The 11,754-nt window shown below is 39.2% G+C and overlaps 1 non-coding gene across 1 annotated transcript; it reads right to left on the bottom strand.

The window, feature by feature from the left end:
- Positions 1-8,874: 8,874 nt before the first annotated feature.
- Positions 8,875-11,754, bottom strand: LOC109420206 (uncharacterized). The gene is made up of 3 exons (XR_003894686.2): positions 10,604-11,754; positions 9,961-10,182; positions 8,875-9,840 (listed from the first exon to the last, which is right to left on the bottom strand). It is a non-coding gene; the product is annotated as an uncharacterized LOC109420206 (transcript).

Genomic DNA, 11,754 nt, shown 5'->3' with positions numbered 1-11,754 from the left:
CTTTGCTCCCTCCGCGAAAAACTTCAAATCCACCTTGGTCACAGGTGTTGAGGCGCAGTGGAAGGGAACACCTAATGCCAGGATTCAGAACAACAATACGGATCCGATTACGACGATGTTTTTGCTTCGGTCGTACAACAAACTGCTTTTCGGACGTTGATGGCGGTTACAGCAAGGAAGAACATGACGTTAGATTTATATACGGTACCCCAGAGGTTCCCAATCTTTTTGCTATCGTGGCGCCCTTTGACATTTCTAAAAAAAGTCGCGGCGCACCAAAATTTTCAAACAAATTCTTTTTTTTTTTAATTTTTGAGCAACCTTTACTTTAAAATGTGCAAGTCAAAATCGTGAAACACTTCTCTTATACCATGTTTTCGTATTTCAATATTTGGAAAACTAACTATTTTTTTAAAATAATTTCTCAGTTCAAAAATCATGTTGGTTCCATCATAGAAGTTATAAAAATAAGAAGAAACTCAGATGTAAAGGTATAACAAGCTGCTGAATTTCAACAATTCAGCCAAAAATTCTAAAGCGTTTGCAATAGTTAAAGAATTCTTATTGAATGAAAATGACTACACAGAACTTGACCTAAGCTTCAATTTTTTGCGGAAATTGCAAAGCAACACTTTTATTTATTTTGTAAAATTTCGGCAAACTGGGACACATGAAGAGATTGTTAAGACCTGCCAGGTGGGCTTTGATTGAACTTATTTTCATAAATTTCAACTTAACCCTTTGGGCCTGGATTGGCCATATATAACCCCATTGATGAAACCGTGCATAACAAACTTATTCGAGTTCAGCGAGGTTGCAGCAGAATTGATGAAACAGTCCGCTTCAAAAAGGTCAAAGCTACCAGATCGGCAAACCTGCCTGCCGCTAAGCTGTTCTGAAAACCTTGTAATTATTCTGAAAAGAACGTAAATAATGTTCTTGAAATTAAAAACTTTTGATAAGTTATAGTAAAATCAAAACCTAAGCTGAAGCTTAAGAATTGAAAACTTGAAATTTAAAAATATGGTTTTAATAGATATGTTTTAAAAGGATACCAGAAATCCTATGGAACAATTGAAGAGTCAGGAAAGATTAAAAAAAATGTGAGCGACACTAGTTTTTCTAATGAAAAAAAAAAAAATAAAGGTGTTCCGCAATACAAATAAAGAGTTTGTTTTTTTATTTTGTTTCGTCACAAAAGCCAAAATTCTGCGGCGCACCTGGGAAAAGTTCGCGGCGCACCAGGGCGCCGCGGCGCACAGTTTGGGAAGCACTGCGGTACCCAACTAACATTTTCAGCGCTATAAGATTCAGTCATTTGCTTTCTGTTGTGTAACCATCGAATAAAAGCAGTCAACGCTGAATAAAAGGGATGCTAGTCAAATATAAATCATAACCTAATACACGACTGCAAAACAAGCACCATACAGCTATAAAACTAGGTTTTCAGAAATCCATCGCTTGTCACTGGGGTTGCCTTCACTCCACTCTATTCCAACTCCGGAAGATTTCCCGGAAGATGTAAAAACTTGAGCAAATCGAATAGAAGTCCCCACTAACAAAACAGCTGCTACTATACAGTACAATTCGTTATACCACAGATAACAGACGTTTATGCTTATATTGGCAATGTGTGTAAAAATGCTCAACAGCCATTTTGTATGTAACGAGCAGCTGAAACTCATGTGGCCAATCATTTAGAGATGGCGCAGTGATCGATAGTCAGTGATCGCTTTCAAGATTGCATGCACTACGCAATTTTACATTCAAGATTGTATTCGATCTTGAATGAAACTGGAACTTTTAACTATTATTGCATTCAAGTTAGATGTAATGTCGCAATAAGTTGAGTAGATGGCGGTAGTGAGCCAACGTATATCGTTTTGAACATTTACACAGGATTCTGCGAAAAATTTGTACTAGCATAAACATCTGTTATCTGTGGTTATACTGACAAATCCTCAAACCAGCAGCGCTTTAAAGGCCGTTATGCGATTTCATCACAGCTAGAAGCTGTTATAAAGAAACAGTTGGTTTGCCAACACGGCTTGTCGAATGTAAACATTATTGTCAAAACAAACTTTAAGCGGGATATATACTGCCGGTGGAAGCATAATTGTCACATGTGCATTTTTGGCATTATTGAAATTTTGCAGCCCATGACCATTAGGCCGTCCCTTATTTTTCAAAAATTGGAAATGTTAAAAGTTCGTTAGTGGAAAACGATCGTTTTAGCTAAGAAATGATCGTGTCAAAATTTGAAGTCCGTATCTCAAGGCTAAGTGGTCCCTCAAGGGGCCTAAAGTTGTCAAAAATTGTATGGGACCAAAAAAACATGAAATTTTTTTCGCCAAAAAAATACGCTATTCCACTAAAACTAAAAATTTGCTTAGATTTGCGATATCTCTACTCATTTTTGAGTTATTGAACAAAACAGGATAAGTTTCCTTCGGAATCTAAAAAATGGTCAAAAATGCTGATTTTTCAGTTGTTTTTTTGTGAATAACTTGGAAACGAGTAGAGATATCGCAAATCTAAGCACATTTTTGGCCCTTTAGGGTCCTAAAATCACCGGTTTTAGTGGAATACCGTATTTGTTTTGTCGAAAAAAAAATCATGTTTTTTTGGTCCCATACAATTTTTGACAACTTTAGGCCTCTTGAGGGACCACTTAGCCTTGAGATACGGACTTCAAATTTTGACACGATCATTTTTTAGCTAAAACGATCATTTTCCACTAACGAACTTATAACATTTCTAAATTTTGAAAAATAAGGGACGGCCTAATGACCATGTACCATGGTGTACTATAATATAGGGAAATAAAAATAGGAGTATGTTCCGAAAATTGTTGAAAAAAGGCAATGCCGATTTGATTGTGAAAAGTGGACGCATAAGTGTCAAGTTTCATTGGAAATCCTATGAAATTAAAAAATCGCTCTAAAACTAAAATTAGTGTTCAAATTCAAAATTGGTTGATGTTAGAAAACGATTCAACATTTATGCTTCTTAGTTGAGACAATTTGCCTTTTCGAACTTTGGACGCGATTTTCTCGATTGTCTGTTTTTGCACATGTGACATTTATGCGTCCATCGGCAGTATAGCTACTACACAAATTCCTTACAGCTATCCATCTATGTGCTGTGAGATTATTTGGGTTGCTTTTATTAAAGTGCAATTCAATTGCGATTGCAATTCAATGCCGGTAGATTTGCCGGAAGATGTGCAAATCGAGTAAGAGTCCCAACCAATACAACAGCTGCTTTTATACAGTATACGTTTTGTAATGTTGCCAAAACACAAAACAGCAGCGCTTCGTAGCTGTTTAACCCTCAAAGCCCCAGGACAAACTGTTTTTTTTTTAACCGGCTGATACTCAGGAACTATAAAATATAAAAAAAAAAACGGTTTTCACTATGATCGATGGGAAGAGTTGTACTTCATGCAAGGGTAGTTGTCAAACCGGATGTCCATGCTTGAATCCGATTTTGCACAGGAAATAAATGTTCCCTGGTTCAATGTTACAGCGATTCGTCTATGAATCTGGCATTTTTAAATAATTCTGAACTCTTTAAAAACTTGAAATGGTGAGCCTATGCAAGAACACAATGCTGATGTTGTTTTCTAGCAAGAGTTGCATATGAAACTTGGTCCCAGATGTGTACTTCCGATAGGACTTGGGGCACACTGCTCCCAAAGCTCCATAATCAGTTTGAACCTGAAAAGATTATTTTAGATGTTAAGTCACGGTGTGTTGTGTAGAACAACTTTATAATAAAAAAATAAGTATGTCTGAAATTTTGCCCAGTGATACTTTGGGCCATTCCCTTCAATTTGCTGGGTCGGTTGAAAACATCCATCGGGGGGTCTACAACAAAAATTTTTTTTAAGGTTTTTCATGCAAAAACAGTTAAAAGCGCATATTGTAAATTATTGCATCTCCTACAAATATTCACACCTTTTTTGTCTTTGAGGATAGAACCATAAAATTTTCAGGCGTTTCGAAGTAGTATGCGTAGATGACTGTGTGAAAATTTCATTAAAATATGTTTAATGGTTTTCAAATAATAGCAAAACTATCAAACGCATTCTAAAATACTAAGCTTAGTAGCAAAAGTCCAACAAAATATCTATATTTTTTATATATTAATAATACATGAAAAAATTTTAGTTCTAAGGATCTTGAGTCATTAAGATGGCGGTATGTACTGTGAAAACTTGTTTTTTTTTTCAAATAATGAACAATTACATAGTCAAATACATAAAAGGACACACACATTGCCATTATGTAGCTTTTGACTAAAGTATTAATTATTTATCTCAAGAACGCGGTTTTGCGTATACATGTTCTTTTTTTTCAATTTTTTTTAATGATTAAGGTTTTATCTAAGTATCAGATTGCAAGCGAAAGGCTTTAGGAGAGCGTGGCGCAATAATTTGGATTACAAAAAAACTGTTTGTTATTTTTTCGAAACATATAGATTTATGTTGAATATATTCTACTAGTCAACGACGCCCTAACAATGATCAATCACTCTTCCTCATGCTTGGAGGAAACCACAGAAAATATTTTTGATACATCATATGCAAATCGATAAGACTATTTAAACTATTGTTATCAAATTGTTTTTCCTTGGCTTTATGCTGAACAGCCTAATTTTCATGTCTAATGTAGAAACATTTTTAATAAGTACTCCGTTCTTTTAACTCTTCTTTCAGAACTTATTATCAGTTATTTGTTAATAAATGGTGGCATAAGTAATAAGCATCATATTGCTATTAAATTTAAAGACAAACCTACGTTTAGGTCCAACAGTTATGTCAAATATCGTGGAATAATCCGGAAACTATGTTTAGTACCGTAAAGTTGCCCTTGATCGAATATTGCCCAACTGAATTCTGTTTTGATTTCAGTTCTCGTTATTGTGTCCTGTCTTGGTTCAATGTGGACTCATACCCACAACTTCAATGTTATTATGAGGTCTTTAACAGAGTTAACTTGTTTTTATTCATTGACTGAGGTGAAATACTATTTAATTTTGAGCTTGTAAACATTAATTCCAAAATAATTTAGTTTCTATACTTTTTCTTCGAAACAGAGATGTTTCTCAATCATCGAGTGCTTTTCTTAGCTTACCAAATAACATTCAAATATTTTCTTTAGGGAAGGCCGACATGCTCAGCAATCATGATAATTGTGTTTATTATAGGATTCGTAATAGAGGCATACTTGTACTTGTGAACATGTATACGCAAAACCACGTTCTTGAAATAAATAGTTAATACTGTAGTGAAAAGCTACATAATGACAGTCTGTGTTTTTCTTTCATGTATTTGACTATGTATCTGTTCATCATTTGAAAAACAAGTTTTCACAGTACTGCCATTATAATGACTCAAGGTGTTTAGAATAAAATATTTTTCATGTATTATTGTATAAAAAATATAGATATTTTGTTGATTGTTTGCTACTAAGCTTAGTATTTTAGAATGCGTTTGATAGTTTTGCTATTACTTGAAAACCATTCAACATATTTTAATGAAATTTTCACACAGTCATCTACGCATACTACTTCGAAACGCCTAAAAATTGTATGGTTCTATCTTCAAAGACAAAAAAGTTGTGACTATTTGTAGGAGATGCAATAATTTACATTATGCGCTTTTAACAGTTTTTGCATGAAAAACCTTCAAAAAAAAATTTTGTTCTAGACCCCCCGATGGATGTTTTCAACCGACCCAGCAAATTGAAGGGAATGGCCCAAAGTATCACTGGGCAAAATTTCAGACTTACTTATTTTTTTGTTTTAAAGTTGCTCTATAAACACACCGTGAAGTGTCAATGAAGATTTTGTTCGTTTACCAGAGTCCACCTTTTAAAAGTATCACTCATGTGATTAATCCATCTAGAATTCAAACACGGGTCATACTTTGACCCTTTCAGGATGGTTGGGTCATTTGCACCTCGCTGACGCGTTCTAGGGGTCTCCAGTTAGCCTAGTGGTTAAGGCTTTGGATCGCCAATCCGGAGACGGCGGGTTCGATTCCCGTTCCAGTCGGGAACATTTTCTCGACTACCTGGGCATAGTGTATCATTGTGCTTGCCACACAATGTACAAATTCATGCAATGGCAGGCAAAGAAAGCCCTTCAATTAATAACTGTGGAAGTGCTCTAAGAACACTAAGTTGAAGAGAGCAGGCCTAGTTCCAATGCGAACGTCGAGCCATAAAGAAGAAGAAGAAGAAGAAGAAGAAGAAGAAGACGCGTTCTACAGCACCGAGGTTGGTGAAAAGGTCGTCCCGAAGGGGTTAAGCCAACGAATAATTATAAGACCATTGCATACTTTTAGGCGTTTATCGGTTTCTCTCACAATTTACAAAATTGACTCCACTTTGTAAAAACACGTTTCGATAAGAAATGAAAGGGCAGATTTGGATTTAAATTTAATAGATCTACCGAGAATAAACAGCTATTTATTGAAAATGTAGCCAATATGCAGCTGTAGAACACATCGCCACAACATGGCACCTGGGAACACTTATTTCTGGTGAAAACTCTGGTACAAGCATGGACATCCGGTTTGACAACTACCCTTCCAAGAAGTACAACTCTTCCCATCGATCATAGTAAAATTTTATAGTTCCTGAGTATCAGCCGATTAAAAATAAAAAGTTTGTCCTGGGGTTATGAGCTCTTTCAGCTAGAAGCTGTGACGAAGAACCGGTTGGCGCAACCACACAGCTTGTTCAGTGTAAACATTAGCCATGTGGATTTGTAGAAGGAGCCGAAGGCAAAATTTGTCGGTGGATTGAAGCTTTTACGGCCTGAAGCAGGCGGCTAGAGCGTGGGACTAGATATCATATGATGATTTGGCAGACGCCAAAAAATCAAAAACTTCACTAGATCCTGGTTACATAAAAAACGAGGAATGCCCTTATCCAGCAATCCAGAAATTGATCGAGAAAGTCCCGTACATAGCTGTGAACACTCGGCCCTACATCGATCTTGAGCAGGAAGACAAATCATCCCACACCACTACATTTCACGCGGTCTGCTATAAGACGCTGCCACCCACTTTACGCCCACCGTAATTTTTAGTTTGTCTTGCAATCAATTCAGATTATTGTTGGAATGCGACAAGCTTGTAGTATACTCTAATTACAGTAAAAAAATCAGCTTGGCCGGTTGCAAGACAGCTGGAAAATTACAGAATGTACTACCTTTACCTACTTGTTTAGTTATCAAATGTCTAGACTTTCGCTTGTATAAATACCAGTGGTTATCGGACCATACGACAGAGACTGCAGAAGCCTTGGACTTGTTAGCATCCTTAATATTTTTCAATTAAAGGATATAAAAGTTACTGCTGCAAGAACTAAACGATGAACAACGAGTCATCTATGAAGATACCTAGTCAGAGTTGTCTGAAGATAGGTAATCGAAGAGAGAAACTGTACCAAAAAATGAAGCATATTGCAACAAAATTTCGTTTTACTAAGAACCTCATCCACAAACAAGAAATTAAATGTATCTACTGGCCGTCCGAAGACATGTTTTTTTTTTGTTTTTATTTATGTGTATTTTAACATAACGCTAATTCTACACTTCAAGACATGGTATTTGTTTGAGTAGCTCAGGTATGTGCTATGGTCATTTACAACGATATTGGCTTATCCATCCGCACCACAATGGTGTAGTGCACGTTCAGCGTGCCTGTCACCATTAGGGCCTGTCATACTAGGGTTAATGAACTACTTGAGGAACTTTCCAATTCTCCGAAGTCCAGTCTGACTAGCGTCTTTCTCCTGTGCGAAGACATCTTACATCGATGCAAAATTTAGTCGCAACGGGAATCCCAAGACACTTTAACACAAAAGAGCGTTGAAAAAATCGCCTGTCGCGAGCGAAGAGCGATTGTCAATAGAGACAACTTTTGTTTTTGTAAATGGTACGAAGTAAATCTACATTGGTTGTTAGGGTAATTGATCCGATCATGGAGGAGTTAAGTACTGAGTTCATGCTTAAACCACAATTGTATCGCCCCAAGCAAACTTTTTACATGGATTGAATTGAAAATAATAAAATCTATCCTTTATCTACGGGAAAATAACTAAATATTGCCACTTTAAGGTTGTGAGGAGCATTTTATTCGTTTTTATCAGAAAGAACATTGTGTTCCTAATGTTGCGGTATCCCATTGAAATCATATGCGATACCACAACATTAGGAACACTACAGGAACACAGCAGCAAACATATTAAGGAAAACATAATTTTTTAAATAGGTTTTTGGGCAAATCTTAAGCAAACAAATGGTGCAATCTCATAAATTAAGCACAATACATCAGTTAAAAATACCTTTTGGTAACATTTCAGTCGAAAAAGTGCTCAATTGGGTTTTTAAATTAAGAAATATGTAGCGATTTTTCGATTTTATACGAAAGAGCACCTTTTTCTGAACCACCATGATTTTTTACAGATTTTTAGAACTTTATTTTGGTACTTAAAATAGATTTCGAAGATATTTTTCGAAATCACCTTTTGACAGCTGGCCAACTGCTTGACAGCTCCATCCAGTACAAAAGGCGACGAGGGGTGATTCGACAAATCACTCCCATACAAACTTCAAACTGATTTTTAAATAGGTTCCCGGGCATCAAAATTCACGAAAATTTGGATTTCGGCTCAGTTTTGCGTGCAGATTCTGAATATGGAATTATCTCAACACCGCTAAAGAAGCCAATTGCCATTACAGCAACATTAGGTACTACCACAACGATGGGAACGATTACCCTATATGAAACAGATAGACATATTGCACAGGTATTTTACAGTATTCGTGGGACGTAATCTTTCAATAATTTAACTGAACTTACCTTTTGTTTAAAATCTTCATTTATTGTTTGTCTGAACATGCTGCCATGACGCACCTACGAAATGATTCCCAACGTTCGGGCCACACTTTGGTAATCCGTCCTTGCCACGTAGCATCCACTCATAACGCGCTTCCCGCTGTAAGCCATCCGCCCGTGCAGCACCCGCCAATTGTCGAAGATCATCACCGTTCCGGGTGTCAGCTGGAACTTCCACGCCATCGATTCATCGTTGATTTCCGCTCCTAAGTCTTTAAAATCCGCATAAAACTGCGGAACCTGTTCCTGAGGGATTGTCTTCAGAATGGCTCGATCGTACACGTTGAACCTCAACTGCTCCACCTCTCCGGTGATGATGTTCCGCTGGATGATCGGCGCACAGTAGGAGTGATGTTTACCTTCTTCCAGGTATTCACCGGTGACCGGATAGTTGCATAGCCGTTCGAACACCTCCGGTTTCTTGAGACGCAACTGCTCAACTGCTTTGAAGCCATCGATCAGGATGGTCTGACCACCGGTTCCTTTGAATTGGATGCAGTGCAGAACCTGCAAGCCGGACGCATCACTAAAGTACGTATTGTCCGTGTGCGGTCCCAAATAGTTCTTTGTGTAAGCGGTGTCGCTATGGTCCATCGAATCGCTGAAAGTCCACATCTCGCCGAAAAGCGTCTTATGGATGGGGAAGATTCTCCGAACGACCATCTCCGTGCTCTGCGCATTGGCCGGGACCTTCTCGATGAAGGCCACACCGTACATGTACAGGCTGTGAACGAGCCTCTTGACGATGTCGTCATTGCACAGAAGTTCATTCAGGGTGACCCGGCAGTAGTCGGGCTTGATGCTGATCATATCGCGGTCCCAGAAAGTCGGCTGCGTGTGTTCCTGCAGTAGAGATTCCTTGTACAGGCCGAACTGGGCGCTGAAGATAAAGTCCAGGTCGTACGAAGATGCGTGCTCATCTTTCCCTGGAGACAAACATATTTTTTATCAATACTCCCATTTAAAAAACCTTACATGATCGTCTGGATGATATGAATAGATGAGTAAAACAATTTAGCACCTAGCAAGAATTCACATCTACTTACATAACACGTTCAGTGCCCCGTCCCGGATCTCGAAGCTCGCCGGGCTGACATCTTCCGGCACGTCCAGGATCGACAGCGACCGTTGGAAGGTTTCATGATTGTAGCACTCGTTACAACGGCAATGGTCCCGCAGCCAAATGTAGCTCACCCGGATGGGTTCATCGGATTCCGATCTCTTCAACGTCAGGAATAACCGTTCGTCGACAACCGGTTTTTGCATGGCTAGAGAAACACAACGTTACACCAAATACGACAGATAAGAACACAAGAAAACGTGCTTAATGATCGCCTGCTAAAATAGAACTGAGATTTATATAGGATGCGATAAGCCGATGCTAAAGTCGAACGATCTGGTCTGAGAATGAAAGTGAAATTTGCAGCATCACGCATGTTGGCAGTAACGTAGTTGGATTATTTTCCCCAGGGGCGACAAGATGAGCTTTAAGAATGTCCAACCCCATCCTTAATTACGCAACGTTATCCTGAAGTTATGAAAAATATCTCAACAATTTGCTTGAATATCAAAAATTCAGATACTTTTTAAATCAAGTGCATTTACTACGCCCATGTAGCTTCATCCCCACGAAGATGACCTTTAGCATCTCTTATCATGTTATAAAATAGCAAAAAGTATCAATCTTACCGCCGTCCGCATCTTCCTCCTCCGTCTCGCGAAACAAGTTTTCATCGAATATGACTGCTCCGTCGCTCATCTTCTTCTTCAACTTCAGCAAGTTTTCCGGCGTACATTCCAGCAGAGCCAACACTCGGGTGAGCGGATTTACGTTATCTTGCGATTCCTCATCTGCTTTGTGCTCAGTCTCAGTTGCTTCACTCTCCTTCGGATCTATGTGCTCCGCCGGGGCCGGTTGTGATTCTTCTACATCCGTTTGCGTTTCCACAGATACGGTTTCCTTTTTCCTTTCGCCAATCGAACAAATTTTAAGGATCTTTTTCTGTGGTGACATCACCTTGACCTTCTTCAAAATCAGTGCATCTGATGTTGGCGCATTCTGGACTCCTTCCGGATCCGACATGGCTCCGTCTACCTTGACAATGTTCAGCTTCTTCCGAAATCGGAACATCTTTGCCGGCGTGCTTCCCGCCATCGCAGTCGGTCCGATTACTCGTTTCTGCGCCACGGGGAACCTCATCGGCTGAGGCACTTCAACCACTTCGATGGGATTGTGCTCTTCCACCAAACTTTCCACCCCCACCACCGAAACTGATTCTTCCAACGGATCACCCGTACAGTTAAAAACGTTCTTCTCATTCGATGTGCCCATCACAGTCCCACATTCGGGCGCCATCGATTGCACTTCCAAACTGAGCGTCATCACTGTGTTTTGATTCGTTTCCACCTGCTGGGGACGCGTTCCACCCATCGGGGGAATCACCCGGTGCAATCCTTCCGAATCATACAATCCCCTCAGATTCAGCGACGGATTCGCCGTCACATTCAAACTCCTAGACACTTTATTCTTATAATCAGCGTCCCGAAAGTGCCGGCTGCAAACAAAATACCTCCCACGAATGGTGTCCACATCGAGCGGGGCCAGTTCCGGCACGGCCAAAATCGTCTTCCACAGTTCGGCGCGTTCTCGATCCGAGGGAAACTTGTGCACTAGTTCGAATTTTTCCCCCTGACAGCAGGGCACTATGCAGGGTCGCGGTTTGGCCATCGTCACTCACCAGGAGACAGGTACTTCCATTCACCCCGGCGGAACAACCGGTGAAATTCGTTGCACTTGTGAGAAACAGTGGAGGAACAGAAAATTCAAAACAATAATGTTT

This window comes from Aedes albopictus, chromosome 2, assembly GCF_035046485.1.
Source record: "Aedes albopictus strain Foshan chromosome 2, AalbF5, whole genome shotgun sequence".
Lineage (NCBI taxonomy): Eukaryota > Metazoa > Arthropoda > Insecta > Diptera > Culicidae > Aedes > Aedes albopictus.
The sequence above is the reverse complement of the archived record's forward strand: the minus strand, read 5'-3'. Positions and strand labels throughout refer to the sequence as shown.